The sequence below is a fragment of the Triturus cristatus genome, chromosome 4_1 (assembly GCF_964204655.1).
Source record: "Triturus cristatus chromosome 4_1, aTriCri1.1, whole genome shotgun sequence".
In the NCBI taxonomy this organism is placed as follows: Eukaryota; Metazoa; Chordata; class Amphibia; order Caudata; family Salamandridae; genus Triturus; species Triturus cristatus.
Genome location: NC_140585.1, coordinates 57,361,490 through 57,383,101, shown reverse-complemented (window position 1 = coordinate 57,383,101; position 21,612 = coordinate 57,361,490). Strand labels below are relative to the sequence as shown.

General features: G+C 48.4%; 1 pseudogene; it reads right to left on the bottom strand.

Annotated features, from left to right (window-relative positions):
* Window positions 1-21,327, bottom strand: part of LOC146839491 (T-box transcription factor TBX3-like) — a 40,643-nt pseudogene extending 19,316 nt beyond the window's left edge.
* Window positions 21,328-21,612: the final 285 nt, after the last annotated feature.

Here is a 21,612-nt window from a genome sequence, read left to right as displayed (position 1 = left end):
GATAACACCGCGGTGGCCCCAGGCCAATGGAGAGGTGGAGAGGTTCATGAGGACGCTCAATAAAACCATTCGCATCGCTATGGCTGAGGGATCTCCTCTAGAGAGAGCAATCTACAGCTTCCTGCGGGAATACCGTCTGACCCCCCATGTCACAACCGAGGCAGCGCCCGGGTCAGCCACCATGGGGAGAATCGTAAGCGACACGATCCCGCACCACCCTACTTGGGTTCCGGCACAAGCCACCAATGAGAGGACACTAGCCAACCGGAGGCGATCAAACGACCACGCCAGCCTGCGAAGGGGAGCTAAGGAGTCCAGGATACAGCAGCAAGACCGAGTGTACGTGAAGGACCGCTACCCAGGCAGCAAGTTCAGACTTCCTTTTGAACCACAACCATGGGTGGTCACCCGCCGGACAGGCACGATGGTGACCGCTCAAAGAGGTGCGGAAACGGTCACGCGAGATGTGTCCTTCTTTAAGAAAGTCCACCCAGGAACACCGCCGCGTCCCGGGGCCGAGTCTGAGAGGCCGGATCCCGACCAGCTGAGAGAAGATCAGGAGGTGGAGGACGGTCCGAGCGAGGATGGGGGTGCACAACCCGTCCCAACCACCCCAGGGGGTAACCCGCCTGGCAGCTCCCCAGCCCGGGTCGAGCCGAACACCCCAAGGCGCAGAACCCCCGAGGTGGTCCCTTCCAGAGGCGGTCCGTCCCGCTACAACCTGAGGAAGAACCCTGCACCCTCATCCCAGCTGGCGGACTATATGGTGTGACCTGTAAGGACTGGCGAACTGGTAACAGATCCATCGTTTTGTTTTCATGTTGTGCTTGATGTTTTATGAAGGTTGGAAGGAGTGTAATGTTCGGCATGCGCGAGGCGTTCTAGCCTTCCGCGCTGCCGAGGTGCGCTAGCGCTGACGCGTGACGTCAGACGCTAGCTAGATATAATAAAGAGGCGTGGCCTCGGCTCGGCAGTCGGAGCCGCGTGTGTAATCACATAATACCGGCTCCCGTGTGTTTATTTAGCGCGATCGCGCTGCCATGCTAATTAGCCATTTACAAGCATTACAGGGAGCTCTTGCCAGTCCTGCTGCCGTGCTCCCGGCTCCGGCTGCTCCCCGAGTTCAAGAGGTAGGGGTGGTGACCTTCGGCAGGGCTGGCCCTCTCCCGCGACTCCTCCCTGGTGGTGGTGGAGATCTTGCTCGACTCTTGGGGCTCGAGGATGGGGTCGTCTTTGCTGTCTGCGTCGCTCTCCTCCTCACTGTGGCACAAGGCTGAAAGGAATGTACAAATGTAAGAGTTTAGCAATTTGCTGCAGAGGTCACCCTGGCATACCTCGGCAAACTGACAAAAATAATAGCCTCCCATCACACGGGCACCGTACCACTAACAGAGAGGGCTCACATGGACAACGAAACCCTCATGACACCCTGAGACCCCTCTCCCGTCACACAGACACCGTACCCCTAGCAGAGAGGCCTCACCCCAGAGCTTAAACCCTCGTGACACCCTCACACCGTTTTCAAGTCACACAGACACCGTACCCCAAGCAGAGAGGCCTCACCCCAGAGCTTACACCCTTGTGACACCCTCAGACCGTCTACCAGTCACACAGACACCGTACCCCAAGCAGAGAGGCCTCACCCCAGAGCTTACACCCTCGTGACACCCTCAGACCGTCTACCAGTCACACAGACACCGTACCCCAAGCAGAGAGGCCTCACCCCAGAGCTTACACCCTCGTGACACCCTCAGACCGTCTACCAGTCACACAGACACCATACCCCAAGCAGAGAGGCCTCACCCCAGAGCTTACACCCTCGTGACACCCTCAGACCGTCTACCAGTCACACAGACACCGTACCCCAAGCAGAGAGGCCTCACCCTAGAGCTTACACCCTCGTGACACCATCAGACCGTCTACTGTCACACGGGCACTGTACCCCTAGCAGAGAGGCTTCACCCCAGACCTTAAAGCCTCGTGACACCCTTAGACCGTCTACCAGTCACACAGACACCATACCCCAAGCAGAGAGGCCTCACCCCAGAGCTTACACCCTCGTGACACCCTCAGACCGTCTACCAGTCACACAGACACCATACCCCAAGCAGAGAGGCCTCACCCCAGAGCTTACACCCTCGTGACACCCTCAGACCGTCTACCAGTCACACAGACACCGTACCCCAAGCAGAGAGGCCTCACCCTAGAGCTTACACCCTCGTGACACCATCAGACCGTCTACCGTCACACGGGCACTGTACCCCTAGCAGAGAGGCCTCACCCCAGACCTTAAACCCTCGTGACACCCTTAGACCGTCTACCGTCACACGGACACCGTACCCCTAGCAGAGAGCCCCACCCCAGAGCTTAAACCCTCGTGTCACCCTCAGACCGTCTACCAGTCACACAGACACCGTACCCCCAGCAGAGAGGCCTCACCCCAGAGCTTAAACCCTCGTGACACCCTCAGACCGTCTACCGTCACACGGGCACTGTACCCCTAGCAGAGAGGCCTCACCCCAGACCTTAAACCCTCGTGACACCCTTAGACCGTCTACCGTCACACGGACACCGTACCCCAAGCAGAGAGGCCTCACCCCAGAGCTTAAACCCTCGTGACACCTTCAGACTGTCTACCGTCACATGGGCACCGTTCCCCAAGCAGAGAGGCCTCACCCCAGAGCTTAAACCCTCATGACACCCTCAGACCACCTGCCGTCACATGGACACTATACCCCTACAGAGAGGCCTCACCCCAGAGCTTAAACCCTTGTGACACCCTCAGACCGTCTACCGTCACATGGGCACCGTTCCCCTAGCAGAGAGGCCTCACCCCAGAGCTTAAACCCTCGTGACACCCTCAGACCGTCTGCCGTCACACTGACACCGTACCCCTACAGAAAGGCCTCACCCCAGAGCTTAAACGCTTGTGACACCCTCAGACCGTCTACCGTCACATGGACACCGTACCCCTACAGAGAGGCCTCACCCCAGAGCTTAAACCCTCGTGACACCCTCAGACCGTCTACCATCACATGGTCACCGTTCCCCTAGCAGAGAGACCTCGCCCCAGAGCTTAAACCCTCGTGACACCCTCAGACCGTCTACCGTCACACAGACACCGTACCCCTACAGAGAGACCTGACCCCAGAGCTTAAACCCTCGTGACACCCTCAGACCGTCTACCGTCACATGGACACCATTACCCTAGCAGAGAGGGCTCATCCCAAACGCTCCCGAGACACCCTGAGAACCCTCTCCCGTCCATCTTGGGTCCAGTTATAAGCGCAATTGGGCATTTTATGTTCATTAGTACACGTAGACCAGCAAATAGGGCTACCCAAATGAGATCTAAACTGTAGTAAAGCAATGTTCAAATACCACACACTCTTTCTAAATACACGTATAATCTTCTACATACATATTTGGGCAAACCAATTACTTCAAACAAGCTTTTTTCTCGAATTTAAGCTATCAATGTGCCAAATTAATCCACACACACAATGAAATCGTTCTTTGCAAACTTGTGGGTGCGGGTGCGCGCACACACACTGGCTCTTGCAGATAGACACACACAGTCGTCCCAATAGATACTGATCGTCCCAACATTTACAATTGCTGTCCCGTCAAGCATCGTTATCAGCAGTGGACGCCCACTAGTACCACATAAAAAAACACAGGCACCACAGCGGGTGTTTGAAGGGAAATCAACCCCTGCTTTAGAAGATCCGCCCAGTATCTAAGCATTTGCCATTCAAGATCGTGCTGTTTCATATATGAAATAATAGCACACAATGGCCCGCCCGCACTACTGTTCTTCAAAAACATCTTACGGACATAACATGGTGCTGATACATGCTCCAAGGACGGCTCTCGATGTGCAGTTCTGTGCAGTAACCAAATAGGCAATATTTCTAAGAGGATGGCTGAGTAAACAGGAAGTGGTCCTTTTTAGGTCTCGCCTACGCAGCGCGCATGCGCCGAATATGCAAAAGGACCTTTAGCAATCGCTTCGGCTTTTCAGCCGAAAACGTGCACGCGTTCCATTGCCTTCAATGGCAACGCTTGCACGTGTGGCAATTGCCTTGCAGGAGCGAGCTTGACACCATATGTTTGCAATTAACTTACAAACACATGGTGCCCGTTGCTCTCTCCTGCAAGGGAAACGCTTTATGTGCTGTCGCACTCCCCCACTCCTCCCACTTTTAGCGCGAGGCGCACGCGCGCTTGTTTATATTAGTATCAGCGTAACTGCTACTCTGTAAGGACTGACTTTTCTTCTAGTAAAGACTGTGAGAGTTGTAGATTGCTGTCAATACTGTTTTTCTCAGTCTGTAAACGGTGTGAGAATGTTGCCAGTTGTACGAGACAGCTTGTGTGTGGAGTGTGAGAGTACTGCCGGCGGTGAGACTGCTGTGTAAAGTGATAGAGTGATGTTGGTAAAGACTGAGGGCCCGATTCACAGAACTAACTTAAGACAAAATCCTAAACTTACTACCATTTTGGTATTCACAGAAGGCACTTACTCATTTTGGTATTCACAGAAGACACTTACTCACTTCGGTATTCACAGAAGTTAGGAGTCCTAACTTTAGGACTCCTAAATGTCTTCTGTGAATACCGAAAGTCTTAAAATTAGGATTTTTCTCAGTTTAGGAGTCCTAAGGTTAGGACTCCTAACTTTACAACTACTAAACTGAGAAAAAACCTAATTTTAAGGCTTTCGGTATTCACAGAAGGCATTTAGGAGTCCTAAAGTTAGGAGTCCTAAATTTAGGACTACTAAATTGAGAAAAATCCTAATTTTAAGACTTTCGGTATTCACAGAAGGCATTTAGGAGTCCTAAACTTAGGAGTCCTAAATTTAGGACTACTAAATGGAGAAAAATCCTAATTTTAAGACTTTCGGTATTCACAGAAGGCATTTAGGAGTCCTAAAGTTAGGAGTCCTAACTATACTACTACTAAACTGAGAAAAATACTAATTTTAAGACTTTCGGTATTCACAGAAGGCATTTAGGAGTCCTAAAGTTAGGACTCCTAACTTCTGTGAATACCGAAATGAGTAAGTGCCTTCTGTGAATACCAAAATGAGTAAGTGCCTTCTGTGAATACCAAAATGGTAGTAAGTTTAGGATTTTGTCTTAAGTTAGTTCTGTGAATCGGGCCCTATGTTTTTACCAACTGCTAGTCTGTGAGTAAATTCAGTATTTAGTGCTGTGTGTAATGTGACACTTTTCGTGTGTTTTGTTTGAGACTGCTGTCCATAGTGTGCTACTGATACAGTGCAAGAGAAAGTTTTTTTCTGGTACATTGGTCAATCCTTCACACATATCACACAGGAAACAAAGGTGCTGCTGATACAACAAAGTACGCAGTGCTGCACACCGCTTTGTATGTACATGCCCACATTTAGTATCGGTAAAGAGGGTTTTTTCTAAAAATAATACGGGTGAATGGAATTTCTCCCATTTGCTGTATTTGAAGTGGGTGCAATTAAGCAAAGAAAATTTAAAATATAAACTTTTTCGCTTTAAAATCGGGACTCTTTCTTAAATTAGGTGAGATGACATGCCCTGCTGAGAAATTCAAGTGCTATGTATGATGGAAGTCCCATCTTAGAGGATCACCCATATAGTACTTACAAGGATCATCCATAAATTCAGTTCAGTGTCCCTCTGCAAGCATCCTACGTGGATCGAGAGATACAAAGTCCTGCTGCAGCCTGCTCGCAAACTCAGGAACAGGGGAAGCAATCAACAACAGGGGAGAAGTTGCACTGCGCTGTGCAGAAGTAAATGGGTACGTTGAAGCACGGCGCTCACCTCGGCTTGGTAAATTTAAAGTGAAAGCAGCACCGTTTATAAATAAATAAAAGGCGCCCACTTAAAGTCAAAGCAGCGCAATTCATAAATAAATAAAACGGCATCAGACATGCTGTATTTGACTGAGCAACGAAAATCTGCGCCGTATCTCACAAAACAAAGACGTGCGTGCAGCATATTTAATAATAAAGATAAAGCGTCTAATAATGAAGTTATGAAGCGCATTTTGAATATGATGTCCAAAACATGAAAAGGGGCGTCTATGAAGCGGGCGCCGTGCTGGTACGCGAGCAGAGGCAAAGCAAACAAGCATTGGCATAGCCAATAGGTCTCGCCTCTGGAACCTTATAAGTGTTTAGTTATGCAGCACAATATCCTTGGTGCAACAACATCAATTGTTGCATGGCTAAGCATGTATAAGGTCCCAAAGACGAGACCTATTGGCTATGCCAATGCTTGTTTCAATGAATGGGAAGGGGTCACATATCAGTGAATTGGAAGGGGGTCACCTATGGGAGTGAATGGGAAGGGGTCACTTTTGCAGTCAATGGGAATGGGTCATCTATGGAGTGAATGGAAAGGGGTCACCCTATGAGTGAATGGGAAGGGAATCACCTATGTGAGTGAATGGGAAGTGGTCACCTATTGGAATGAATGGGAAGGGGGTCACATATGGGAGTGGATAGGAAGGGGTCACCTATGGAGTGAATGGGAAGGGGTCACCCTATGGAGTGAATGGGAAGTGGTCACCTATTGGAATGAATTGGAAGGGGGTCACCCTATGGAGTGAATGGGAAGTGGTCACCTATTGGAAAGAATGGGAAGGGGCAACCTATGGAGTGAAAGGGAAGGGGGTCATCTATGGAGTGAATGGAAAGGGGTCACCTATGGGAGTGAATGGAAAGGGGTCACCCTATGGAGTGAATGGGAAGGGGGTCACTTATAGGAGTGAATGGGAAGTGGTCACCTATTGGAAAGAATGGGAAGGGGTAACCTATGGAGTGAAAGGGAAGGGGGTCATCTATGGAGTGAATGGAAAGGGGTCACCCTATGGAGTGAATGGGAAGGGGGTCACTTATAGGAGTGAATGGGAAGTGGTCACCTATTGGAATGAATGGGAATGGGTCATCTATGGAGTGAATGGAAATAGGTCACTTGTCTTAGTGAATGATAAGGGGTCACCTTTGGACAGTAAACCAGAAGAGGGTCACCTATCGGATTGAGCGGGAAGGGGTTTACCTATCGGAGTGAATGGGAAGGGGGGTCACCCATCGGAGTCAATGGGAAGGGATCACCTGTCCGAGTGGAATGGAATATGCATGCCTTTCTGAGTGGCCTGGGGGGCCATCTTCCAGACTGAATGGGAAGGGGTTGCCTATCGGAGTGACTGGGAGGGGGGTCACCTATTGGGGTGAATGTGAGGGGGTCACCTATCCGTGAGAATGGGAGGGGGGTCACCCCTCAGTGGAATGGGAAGGGAACACTTTGCCAGGATGGACTGGCAGCACTCTCTACTTTTTGAGTGAACAGGAAGAGGATTCAAGGTTCCAATTTTTTGGAGGAAGGACCTACCTTAAAGAGTTATATGGTGTGCATTTTGGGACTCACCTTTTTGAGTGGAGGTGCCCACGGTGGAGATGGCGGGGGATGAAGGCTGGATGAAGCATTTCAAGAAGGGCTGCTCACTGGACGAGTCGTCAGAGGTTGCGGTGTCTTTTTTCTGATGGTCTTCGTACACCCTCATAGACTGCAGGGTCAGTTGCTTCCTATGAACACAACATGGTTGTTACATCATGGAATGTGTGCATACAGCAGCTTCACGCTACCTTCCCAATTACAATGCCAGCGCCGAAAGCATCAGATTTCTTTTGGGCTAAAGACTGACCAGCAACGATTTCTTCCCTGGAAAAGTGAATAATATATCCTTTTTATGCATTTTTACACTTTTTCAATTAGTCTGATTATTAGAGAACATACAACCTAGGCACCAAATTGGCAGTTTTCAATAATAGCTAGAAAGCGAGGTCCCAGGAAGTTTCTGTAACTTCCTGTTCTTAAACAAACTGAAGGAGTCATTGACAGATAGAGTTGTAATCCATCTGTTTTCGTTTCTATTGTTTTTTTTTTTAAAAATCTCGAAAAGGTAAGCAGCGTCGTAACTATTAATGGTACAGCAGGTGAAGTGGCACCAGGGTTCAAGAGTGGGAGCACCATTTGCACCGAGCTATGGTTGTGTTTCATACCTAACTTGGGGGTGAGGGGAGCCATATTTAGGTTGAGCCTAGGGCAGCGCATGCGATGCTCTATGGAGAGGATTCTGGTAAGCACTCCAAATTTCCCACAGACTGCTACCTGGGATTTAGTTAACTCCCACAGATTTCATTGGCCATAGCGTGTGTCTTTCAAAAGCACGCAAATGGCCGAAGGCGTGTGTTTGTCCCACCTTTTGTTGAAATGTTCCCTCCCATGACCTATGGGTCTCGGGAGCGAGCATTATCTCAGCTGCATTCCTTACATGGTGCCATCTGTAGGCTGTCACCGCGGCCATATTTACGAGAATTCCGACTCAAGAAAACAAGCATAGCTGAGTCGTTAACAAATTGACTGAGCTTGTTTTCATTGTGCTAAACAAATAGCCTCTTTTTTTCTTTTTTGGAGTGGGGAGAAAAACACTCTTTTTCTATCATAAACTTCCATTGAAAGAGTTGTATCGCCAGATGACCCCTCGTTGCCTCTACAGGGGGAGTTGCCTACGGGTTCATACTGGCCCGTGCTTTAGGGACTCTGCTTCGAGGCGCCTCTTTCCACGTCTCCAGCTGCTGTAGAAACGGAAACAAATGTTAAACGCTGAGCACGCGCTCTCCATTCATAATTCAAAAAAATTTTGGCCAGTAAAACACTTTTTCTAATGAAATCAATTCGCCCTTTCTCTGGCAGACAATTTCATTACCAACGAAAGTTTATGGAGGCTATAATGTGTTTATCCATAATTGTGGCGTTATGAAAAGTTTAGATTAAAGCTTGAGTTTAAGAGATGGGGAATCCTGATTGTGCCGTTCCATGTAATGCCCATTACCCAGTGTAAGCACATTAACCTAACTATATACATACACAGCCTAACCGTAAACGTACACAACCTACCCGTATGTACACAAGCTAGCTGTATACATACACAACCTAACCGTATGTACACAACCTAGCCATATGTACACAAGCTAGCCGTATACGTACACAAACTAACCGCATGTACACAACCTACCCGTATGTACACAAGCTAGCCGTATACATACACAACCTAACCGTATGTACACAACCTAGCCATATGTACACAAGCTAGCCGTATACATACACAACCTAACCGTATGTACACAACCTAGCCATATGTACACAAGCTAGCCGTATACGTACACAAACTAACCGCATGTACACAACCTAGCCGTATGTACAAAACGTAACCGTATACGACACAGTCTGACCGCATACATACAGCTGCCCTTAAAGGTACATATACACTACTACTGCTGTGTATTTTGCACCCCACAACTTAAGCAGGCGTGATGGGTAAACTCCAGATTATTGCAACGGGGCTGCTTCACGAATGTCTATCTCCAAGACGTAAAGCGCTACAGCACATCACGAACTGCATTGGGCGCTATACAAGTGAATACACCAGGACCACCAGGCACACACATGACACAAGGAGGTGCGGGTTGCGGAAGTGTTGTGAAAGCCCTGTGTGTAATAAATGACTGGTGAAAGTTTCTCTTGGAACTCACTAGGCGTCCTGCATTTCGCCACTGCCGTGAGGGGAACGGCTGCACCGGGAACAGTCCAGACAACGCCGTGAGATGAACGGCCGGACTACATTACCCAGGTGCCCCGGCAGCGCTCACCTGACGCCAGCAACACCGCGCCCGGAGGTGCTTGAAAAGGAAGGAGCGCCGAGCGCTCACCGGGAAAGATTCTCTTGGAACTCACTAGGCGTCCTGCATTTCGCCACTGCCGTGAGGGGAACGGCTGCACCGGGGACAGTCCAGACAACGCCGTGAGGGGAACGGCCGGACTACATTACCCAGGTGCCCCAGCGGCGCTCACCTGACGCCAGCAACACCGCGCCCGGAGGCGCTTGAAAAGGAAGGAGCGCCGAGCGCTCACCGGGAAAGTTTCTCTTGGAACTCACTAGGCGTCCTGCATTTCGCCACTGCCGTGAGGGGAACGGCTGCACCGGGGACAGTCCAGACAACGCCGTGAGGGGAACGGCCGGACTACATTACCCAGGTGCCCCGGCGGCGCTCACCTGACGCCAGCAACACCGCGCCCGGAGGCGCTTGAAAAGGAAGGAACGCCTCCCGCAACCGCGGGACGCGTACGGGCGGCACCGGACGAAGCCCGGACTAAGGGCAGGCCGTCTGTGGCCTGATAAGGCCGGGCTGGGCCACCCTCCTTGATTTTGCCACATTTTAAAGGTACTTTGTTCCCAACTTGGATGATTTTCTTGTTGAGGGCTCACTTATAATAATATTCTGACATCACTACTGAACTGTTTCTTGAACTCCTCATTTGACATAAAACTGTGCACTGGGATAAAGACTATAGACTCTCTGTGTGTCTACGAGAAGGAATTCAGGGTGAATAGGTAGGGGGATAATCCTCAGAACCCCAGTAATGACTAAACCACCAAAAACACGCTTGGCTACGAGCAAAGCCATTTTAGTTGATACCCCAAATCAGGTCATTGCTGGAATAATCGATGTACCATCTAACAAAGCTAAAAAACCTACCGCAATAGACCTGATGCTGAATTTGTAATTGAATTTGTAGGGCGCGCAGCTACCCGCACGGGGTCTCCCGGCGCCAATAGATTCAATGAGTTACCCATCACAGATATTTAGAGGGAGAAGAGCCAGGTTTTAAGGTCCTCGGAATTTCAAAAGGGATGGTTCCCGTTTCAATGTGGTCGGGAGAGAATTCCACAGTCTGGGGGCGATGTTAGAGAAGGAGCGGCCGCCCATTCTCGAGAGTTTAAAGCGGGGAATAACAAAATTGCCCTGTGTTGAAGATCTGAGGGCACGAGGTGGAGAGTATGGTTGGACCAGGGCCTTGAGATAACCTGGGGTCCGCCCTTGTTTGATTTTGTGCAGAAAGCAGAGGGCCTTAAATTTAATCCGGTTTGTAATGCGGAGCCAGTGAAGGTCTCTAAGAAAAGGAGAGACTGAACCTCACAAAGGAGGCGAGCCGCGGAATTCTGAACCAGCTGAAGTCTCTGCTGGAGCTCCTGGGTGATGCCAAGGTAGAGCACATTGCCGTAGTCCAGGCGAGAGGTGACTAAAGCCTGGACCACATGGCGTCTTGATCCTGCTGGAAGCATCCACAAGATTTTACGCAGCCACCCCAGAATGGAAAAGCAGGTGGACGCTACCTTAACCACCTGATGACGCATGGAGAGTGATTCATCCATAATGATTCCGAGATTGCGAACCTGAGTGGCTGGAACAGGCAATGGGCCCATTTCAGCCGGCCAATGTGGAGGGCCCCAGAGGTGCTTTTGCTTGCCCAGAATGAGCACCTCTGTTTTATCTCCATTCAATTTCAGGAGATTCGCCTGCATCCACTCTGCTACTCGACTAAGTCCTAGTTTAAGAGCGGAAGGGGAGTTGGCAGCGGCCGAAGAAAGGGAAAAAGAGTGAGTGTCATCGGCGTATGAGTAAAGAGAAAGACCAGAGTCTTCAACGATGGAGGCAAGGGTTCTCACGTAGATATTAAAAAGCAGAGGGCTAAGTGAGGACCCCTGCGGAACTCCATGCGCAGATGAACGAACAGAGGAGGAAGAACCGGACGAGACCACCTGGAAGGTGCGATGGTCTAGAAAAGAGGCCAGCCAGTCAAGAGCGGGGCCGGACACCCCCGCAGATCTCAGTGCTCTCAAAAGGATAGGGTGCGACACCGTATCGAAAGCGGCGCTTAAATCTAAAAGAATAAGCGCCGTGGTCTGGCCATGATCAAGATGGATACGAAGGTTCTCAGTAACCCCCAAAAGGGTTGTTTCAGTGGAAAATTGGGAGCGGAAACCTGACTGAGAAGGATGTAAAAAACCAGTGGTCTCCACGTGAGAAGTGAGGTGTACATTAATATGTCGCTCCAGGATCTTTGAAAACATGGGCAGCAGGGAGATAGGTCGAAAGTTGTCAAGCGTTTTAGGATCTGCACCAGGTTTTTTTAAAAGTGGCACTACCAGAGCCCTTTTCCATTCGTCCGGGACTATAGATTCCCGCAAGGAAGAGTTAAGGAGCTCTTGAATAATGAGCAAAGCATCAGGGGAGAGTTGCCGAAGGACGCTCAAAGGGATAGGGTCCAGGGGAGAGCCTGACTTGACTTTAGTAAGACAGGCATACAGTGAATTGGGATCCAGCAGAGGCCATTCGGAGATCAGTATGTCCAGGGATGGTGGGTTCGGTAAGGTCCAGATGGAGGAGTCAGGCAAAGGTGTAGGGGAAGCAAGAGACAGAGCATTGTAGATAGTTTCAACTTTAGATATAAAAAAGTCAGCAATTTCATTGCATTCTGCTTCCCCTAACGCGGGTGGAGTGGGGACAGTATTAGATCCAGCTAATTTCTTGACCATGGAGAAGAGGGCTTTTGGTCGATTTATGGCCTTTTCAATCGACTGTGAGACAAACAATGCTTTTGTTTTTCGACAGGCTTGATGGTATTGCCTGAGTGCTGCACGGTAGATTGATTTGTCATTTGGTGCGTAGGATTTACGCCATAGCCTCTCCAGATGTTTACATTTGGATTTAGTGACTTTTAAGGCATCTGTGAACCAAGGGGCGGGAACAAGATGCGGGGTAGGTGGCCTAAGACGTGGTGGTAGGTGGAGGTCTATATTGGATGTTAGCCAATGCGATACTTCCTGAGCTAAAGCCGTGCACCCAAGATTGATATCGGGGCAACTGGCCGCAAGAGAGGTGTTAAGGGCCGAGATGTTTAGCCTGGACCAGGCTCTGAGGTAGTTTCTTGTACCGGGAAGAGGCAGGCACCTGTTGAGATCGGCAGGCAAAGTAAAATGAGTAGCGTAGTGGTCAGACCAGTCAAGGGGAAGGGCAGGGTAGGTGCAGTCGAGCTGAATATTAGAAAGGACCGGGTCGAGTAGGTGTCCAGCCTGACGGGTAGGACCTTTGTTGCGAAGTATCAGGTTAATAGCTTTGCAGTCGGATAGAAATGTACGACTTAGTCGATTCTGTGGGTCCTCTAGATGGAGATTTAGGTCTCCCAAGATGGTAAAGTTGGCAGCCTTCAAGACCAGAGGGGCTACGTAGTCCGCAAATGAGGTTAGCCACTGTGTAGATTTATCAGGGGGACGATAGATAAGTAGGCCTGATAGTGTCAGTCGAGGAGAGACAGCTATCTTGAAGAGTGCGGCTTCACAGTTAGGTAAAGGGACAGCGTCCAGAGAGCAGGAATAAGTGTCTTTAAAAATGATCGCAATGCCCCCCCCTTTACCGGTGGTTCTGTCTTGCCTGACTATTACGTAACCGGGTGGCAGGGCACAAGCTATATCAGGGCCGGAGCTCGCCTGAAGCCAGGTTTCCGTTAGGAACAGGGCATCCGGCTGGGTGGAAGACAGTAAGTCAAAAATGTGATCCCTATTTTTGGGCAGGGATCTGCAGTTGATACTCCAAAACTTGTAGGGAGGAATTGATGATACTGAAGGTACGATGTATCCGGAGAAGACAAGGTTACAATGCAAGCATCTTGAAGACGTTAAGAGTGAGCAGTCAAGAGGAGTACAGGGAATGGAGGTAGTATTGAGGCTGTGAAGCTCCTCAGAGGAGTAGGATAGTAAGTGGCCGGAAGGAGGATCTAAATGAACAGAGTTACGGGCCACCGGGCGCCTCAGGGCGCGGATGGGCCCAGACGGGCTTGCCTTGGGCGCGGTCGGGGCAGAGTCTGCATTATGTAGGGGTAAAAGAGGGCGGGGCAATCCCAGCACAGGTGCGTGGAGACACTCGAACCCAGCGGCGGCAAGCCCTGCCTCCAGCGCGTCAGCTTGAGATCGTCAGCGCGAGGAGCGGGCGTGGAAGCAGCAGTGCAGGGTGAGTGATAGAAGCGTAAATTAAAACACGAAGTGCAGAACGCACACAGCAAGCATACAGTTTAAAATTATTGAGCAAACAAGCCTCCGGCTTCCGCCTCAGAGGGGTGCAACATGGAATCTGATGCGAGCGGGAGGGAAGCGAGAGTAAGTAGGCAAATTGGGCGGGGCAATCCCAGCACAGGTGCGTGAAGACACTCGAACCCAGCGGCGGCAAGCCCTGCCTCCAGCGCGTCAGCTGAAGAAAGTCTCGGGGGAGATTGAACGTATGGAAAGGAGTCTGTCTTCCTCACCAATTCCAATACTAGTTACACCTATACAATCTAGAGACCAAACTCTCTCAGAAAGCCCAAACACAGAAACAATGAGCAACTCAATTGAAGGCATTCCTTGTGCTCAACAGCGTGCACAATCTGGAGCAGAAGAGACAAGGGAAAATAATCCCACTACACAGAGTAGGCCCAAACAACAACGGGGGAGGGGCAAGGGACAGCCCAGGAAAAACACATCAATTATAAGTGCTCGTAGATCCAAAAATAGCAAGGAGTCCATCACTGAGGATGATGTAGGAGCCCCCTATGTAAGACCGCCAGGGTGGATAGAGAAGATAATTGGCGATCTAAAAAATCATCTGGAAGTCTTTATCATCAGCCAGATGAAACTGATAATCAGTAGGATAGACAAAATTGCAAATGAATTAATCAAACAGGGCAAGACAATGGCCCCCATAAGCATAAGTATGAACCCTACTGCAGGCCCTAACCAAGCCATAAATACATCCACTAATCAAATTGCGGCCACTAACAATTGTGCCAGTTATATACAAGATACGATCGCACAAGTCCATGATCTGCCCAAAGCTCCACCACACCCAGGGAGGGGACCCCCACAGAATGGCGGAAATAAACAGATAGATAAAGCCCAACAGCAAGCAACTACACAAATAGTGCGAGATGCCCAGCACTTAACTCAAGACCTAACTAGCCTACCACAATATGAATACGACCCATTTGAGAGATCAGAAAGCCCCCCACCACATATAAATTTACCCCCGGAAGCATGCCCCTACGTTATAGTATTTGCAGGGGTGCCGGAACTCAGACCCGTAGAAAAAGAAACTTATTTAGAACTAAAATCGAAAATAATAAAATGGTTAAATATTCATAGGCCTTTGAATATGGGGGAAAAGGGGGATATTCTACATGTAAGAAGAGTGAATTGGCTAGGAGGCAGAAAAAAAGATATAAGAGGGGACTGTATTGTGGCAAACTTTAGAGATGTTAATCTGGTAGATTACATACTGGGAAATACAAACAGGAATCACACTAGTACAATCTGTACCCTTCCCCTGGGATATTTTTACCCAAGGAGGCGGAGTATTAACAATCAGATTTACCCAACCTGGAACACAGGAAGGGCACAATTCAGACAAAGGGACAGAAGGCCTAATCAGACAGGCCAATTTATACCAACCAGAGACTACCCAGAGTGGAGAAACAGATTTGCCCCCTTACAGTCGTTAGATGAAAACGACTGACTACCTCCCGCTGAAAATGGACAACAAAATATAACCACAGGGGATGGACTCGTTTGTAGCACGAAAGGGGTGGAGGAAAGCCTGGAATCCCTAAGGATAGAAGCCCCCCCAATGATGAGAGGTGAGGATGCTATTGAGCCCATGATACATAACATGAAAATGTGTAGACGGATCGACCAGGTATCAGAGGGAGGAAAAGACTCCAAGGCAGAGCTAGCCATATTGTCCTGGAATATAGCTGGCCTGGGGGGAAAATTCGTTAATAAGGACTGGAGGGAGTATATCACTGGCTTCCAGATCATAGCTCTACAGGAGACTTGGGCACAAGACCTCTCTCCTTACCACCTGGAGGGTTACAAATGCTTTTTTACGCCAGCTTTGGAAGGTAGATCAGGAAGGGAGAAGGGAGGGCTAGCCATATATGTTGATTTAGATCTGAAAGGCACTTGGTCAAAGCCCTTGTGGGTACCACATACTTTACAAGCAGTGATATTCCAGGGACAGGGCCAGAGATACCTAATATTGAACTTTTACAACTCAGGGTCGATAGATGGGAATTACCCAGTGATACACGAACTAGAGAGTAGATTAACCGAAGAAATTGATCAAAGGCAGGGCGGTCAAGAACCAATAATCCTACTCATGGGTGACTTCAATTGCCACATATGCCAGAAACTCTTACCCGTGAGCCCGGATTGGTCCTCCTGCCCTGTAGAAAGTGGCCCACATTTTGAACACAATAAAGAGGGAACACTCCTTATGAAGATCCTTGATAGGTTTGCTCTCACTCACACTATTGACTTGCTGAATGTGAGAGTTGGAGATATTCTTACACCAACATTTAAGGGAAGGGGCTGTTCATCCATCATAGACTTTATACTAATATTGAGCTCTGCAAAAGAGCAAGTCAAAAAGGTAAAAACGGAATGGAGCCACTTTAGTGATCATAACCCCCTAACCCTTGAAATTCCCTATAATGTAAGAACTGTAAGGAACGCTCCTTCAGGCACTGAACTTCGCCCAACGGACCAGGGGAGGCGCTTAAGGTGGGCCAAGATCAATGCACAGGAGTTTTACTGTTCCTTAATGGAAAGAGGGAAAGAACAAATAGAGGCTTGCCTTGAATTTACAAAAGAAGGTAGAGAGTTGGTCTTGGCTTTTGAGTCCCTAACTAAGGTGGTTGACGGATTGTTAAAAACTAAACGTCCGGTAAAAGAGTCACCAAATCCACGCTGGTTTGACTCTAATTGCTCGCGGGCTCTGAGGGAGCTAAAACTGTGTCTAAAGACCCTCCCGAGAGATAAAAATAAAGTAGCCCGGTATAGGCATAATTATAAAACTCAGGTTAAACAAAGGAAGATCACGCTTCAAAAGGAAGTCTGGGCAGACCTACGGAAGCAGGAGAAAATACCCAATTCTGGAGAATTATCAATAGGCCCTGCTTTCAAGATTCTAGTTCCCCTGTCATCAGCACTAATATTCTTCCTGAACAATGGGTCACCCACTTTGAAAGTTTATATAATCACCAGGGCAAAATACTCAAGACCGGACCATGGGTGGGGGTGAGACCCAAGGAACTGGAATTTTCTTTATTGGAAATCACTAAAGCAATCCAAGGCCTCACTAAAAATAAGGCACCAGGGCCGGACGGTACCCCCCCCCCCGATCTCTATCTAAGTAACATCGAATTATGGGCACCGATCATGACCAGAGTACTAAATGCAGCGATTAGAACTGGGCTCCCTCGATCTTGGTCTACAGCACAGATTGTCCCCATCTACAAGAAAGGATGCAGGGACAACCCGCAATGCTGTAGACCAATTTCGCTGATAGATGTGTCAGCCAAATTACTAGGTAGGGCAGTCTTAAATCGCCTTGCTGAGTGGACTGAAGCACACCACACCCTAGCAGACACCCAATACGGATTTAGATCGGGTAAATCAACTAGTGACCAATGTCTCAATCTCTATCTCCTAGTTGCCAAATATACTAAAGCCAGTAATGGAACTCTGTATATGGGGTTTATGGACTTGGCGGCTGCATTCGATAATGTAAATAGAAGTAAACTCTGGGCCCTTTTGTTCAAACTGGGAATTGACCCTGAACTCATAAACATCTTACAAGAATTACACTGGAACACCACTGCCAAGGTCCGCTATAGTGCGGGGGGGGGGGTGAGCACCGATCCCTTCCCGTGCACCAGCGGAGTGAGGCAGGGGTGTATCCTGGCCCCCTTTTTGTTTTCCGTGTACATAAACGACCTAGAAAGCTCCTTGTTGGACATGAAGACTGATTGCCCTAAAGCAGGATTGCGCCATATACCAGTTCTGCTGTACGCGGATGACGCGGTCCTGCTGGCACGAACAGCAACGAGCCTACAACATCTGGTGAAGGGATTTGTAAAGTTCATGGAGAATTTGGACCTCTCCGTGAACTTGACCAAATCATTTGTCATGGTGGCAGGGAAAAAACCCACCACAAGATTTAGTTTTAAAATAGGAACACATGTTCTTGAAACTGTTAATACATTCTCGTACTTGGGCCTTCTGTTTGATGGAGGGATTAGGTTTGCCCCTTTGCTAGAAGAAAGATGCAGGAAATTGATCTCAGCAATTGGTGCTATTTTAAACTTTGCACGTAGACTGGGTCGATGGTCACCAGAGCAAGTGATGACGCTGTATAGATCTGTCTGCATCGCTAAAGCTACGTATGGGGCAGAGGTGTGGGGTTTTAGGGACGCACACCTGCTGCAAGTAGAGGAAGACAAATTCCTACGTAAGATGCTAAAGATACCGCATTGCATCTCAGCAGCGATTGCACATACGGAACTTGGCATCCCATATATTACAGACCAGATAAAAGTAAGACCTATTCTGTCCTGGCTCCGAATCTGGGTAAACCCAGAAGCGGAGCTTAGCAGAAAAATAATCAAAGACTGTCTCCAGAGAGATAGATGGCTTCAAATTCCCTGGCTTAAACATGTTAAAGAATCTCTAGGGGCTATAGATCATCAAATACTTTTCACAGAACCATCACTGATTGACCCATTCTGCAAAAATCGGATTCAGAAAATGTTATTGGGCAAATATGATTCGAGCAGGAAACAACTTGACTCTATTAAAACATCTGTAACCTCACACTCTCTAGTCAGTAACGGAGAGGGCATGGAACCATATTTATTTTTAATGTATAATCAGCAAGATAGATTTCTAATGTGTCGTTTTAGGCTCAATTTGTTACCTAACATTTTAGCTTACCCATCTGGTTTTACCCTAACAATTGAGCAGAAGGGTGCCTGCGGCTGCGACAATAGGTCTCCGCAGGACACCCTTCATTTTGTACTATTATGTTCCTTTTATTGTACCCCCCGTCGTAGATTTCTTGTAAATATTTTAAAGGAGTCAAAACTACGTCACGCTAAACCTGCCCTATCATTTTTGCAAAGAGCAACTGACACACGCACTTTATGCTCTATTTTGAGTTTTTTAAAATCTGCCGTTACATTAAGAAATACCAGGGGCTGACTCAGACTGTATTGAATGTCTTTTTTAATCTTGTTTTTAACATTGTACGGTTCAGAAATGTATATTATTGATGATTTTGATGATTTGTACTATGTATTTTTATGATGGTTTTTAATCATCGAAATAAAAATGTACTGAACTGAACTGACTGGTGATGCGGTTTGTGTTGTGGGCAGTGGACGCTGGAAGGCGTTCGGAGCGCAGCGGCACAGGCCTGGCACAGTGGGCACGGGCACACGCAGCTGGCATGGGGCTGCGCTGATGCCAGCTCTAACATGCTCCTTACTGTCGGTAGTCCTATTTGCAGTAGAGTTTTCGGTCCCGGAAGTAGCAGCTGGTGCTGCGGGGCTGTTGACACACTGCACACTGCAAACACTCCTCGTGCCAGGACGACTCGTTCACCCTCATCAGAAAACGGTCCGAGATGGGCATCTGGCAACCCTCGCAAATGGCTGGATTCTGGAAGTTGGACCCTGGGAGACAGCAAACTGGACGAGATGAGAAACGGGCACACATGGGCATCCTGCGCTGGCGGCTCAACCCATGCCCACCTGCCCCAGGCCCACCACTGACGACCCTGCCCAGCCTACAGCCAGTGTGCCACACATAGAACCAGAATCACGGCTGCTCCGGCGACGTACAATGTGTGATCCTGGGCACATCACGCCTCAACTTACATTCCGTCCTCTCATCTCTCAAACTAGGGAACCCTTGGAAACAGCAGGACACAGGCATTAATGCTATAAAAATATCGCACCTCTATTTTAGGAGCGTTATTCAAATGTGAAACGGTGGTAAATGCATGGAGAGCAACAATATTGTAGAGCAAGAACACCCCGCTAAATGAAATGAGGGGCGAGTGCAGTAACCACATTGGCCACTATGGAACTCTAATCCCAGCATCCCCTTTTAGGTGCATAGCGTGATCCTTGGCAGACAGAACCGTAGCCCTATGGCCTAGTTGTTTTATTCGCTAAAAGCAGAAGCAAAAGGCTTAGAAATGGGTCCAATCCCAAAATTAAGCTCTTTATAAAAATACGCAACGCTCATATCTATTGTTGAATGAAAGTGTAAAGTCTTGGTCGCACTTTCTATTTATTTAACAGTTCCTCATACTCTAGTCTGTGGCACCTTAAAACGTTAAAATGCACGATCTACGCATAAGAGTTATGTGTTTTTTTAACGGATTATATGGCTTCCTGTGGTGAGATTGCCGAACGCAGACCTTAACGTTTCTGTTTGTAATCTCGGCTTCACCGCTAATTTATACATGTGTGATCCTATCCTAAATGTACCATTTCCCTCTATTAGGCGATCACCGGGAAAGGTGCGGCCCTGAACACAAAACACACCCTAAACAAGCATTCATAACTGTTCACGGGGTCAGGGGAGGAGAAGGATTCCTGGAATTCTTACACTTGAACGCGACCACAGCAGCTATGATGAGGGAAGAGCTAATACTGCAGAGGAAGATAACCGCCTTCCCTTCTCTCACAAGCACAGCTCACATCACCGAGGCAGCCGCGCCTGCAGGAAACCCCCAGAAAAGTACAGACTTTTTAATAACAAGCATTGGCATAGCCAATAGGTCTCACTTTTGGGACCTTATAAGTATTTAGTTATGCAGCACAATATCCTTGGTGCAAGAACATCAACTGTTGCATGGCTAAACACATATAAAGTCCCAAAAGCGAGACCTCTTGGCTATGCCAATGCTTGTTTTCACTTTGTTACCTAGACTTACATCTTTTTGGACATTTATCTGTGCATTGGCTTGTGGTCTCGTGTCTATGTCTGAGCCTTGGCAGGCATTTTTCAAAGATAAAGCTGTTTTTGTACTTCCTCAGGCATTCTAAATACAATTTGAAACATGTCTGCATATTTTGAAGCTTTCTGTCTCTGTGTATATTAAGAAACAGAGAGAGGGCATGTAGAGAGGAAGGGGGAAGTGCTGGGGCAATAGAGACAGAGCAGGGGGAGGGGCAGCTATTTACTTTGACCAGCAAAACTGCAGCATTTACTGAGACATTCATTCATTGTAATAGGCGCTCAGCAGGGCTGCAGGCTGGGATAAGCAGCGGGTGGCCGTGGAAGGGGGTCTGCAGAGACAGAAACTCTATATACTTCAGTCAGCTTGTCTAAAAACTGACAGAGGTTACAAATAAATATGGCGAGCACAGATTGGCCTACTTTCATCATTATTTGCGACCCTGAGCTACAAAACATTAATATTATTTTTCATAGAGATTCGTGCAGATTCTGCCTCCTTTTCCCACAAAAATAAGAAAACATTTCTGAAGAATTTCACACCCTTCACCTCGGATTTGGACGGTCTCTGCTTAGGTCCATGATATGTGTTGTGGGAAAAAAGAGGACAGTGGGGTTCCAGAATGTTTTCAATTTAAGGAACAGATTATAGCACATGAGCCCTGTATACTTAGGGTTCCACATTTCGCGTCATTGGCACACGGTCATTGGCCTCCTTCTGGACCCCACTTCATCTGCCATCCAGCCAACATGTGTTCACAGCATCTGGGCACAAGGTCATTGGCCTCCCTCTGGACCCCACTCCATCAGCCATCCAGCCTACATGTGTCCACAGCATCTGGGCACAAGGTCATTGTGCCTCCTTCT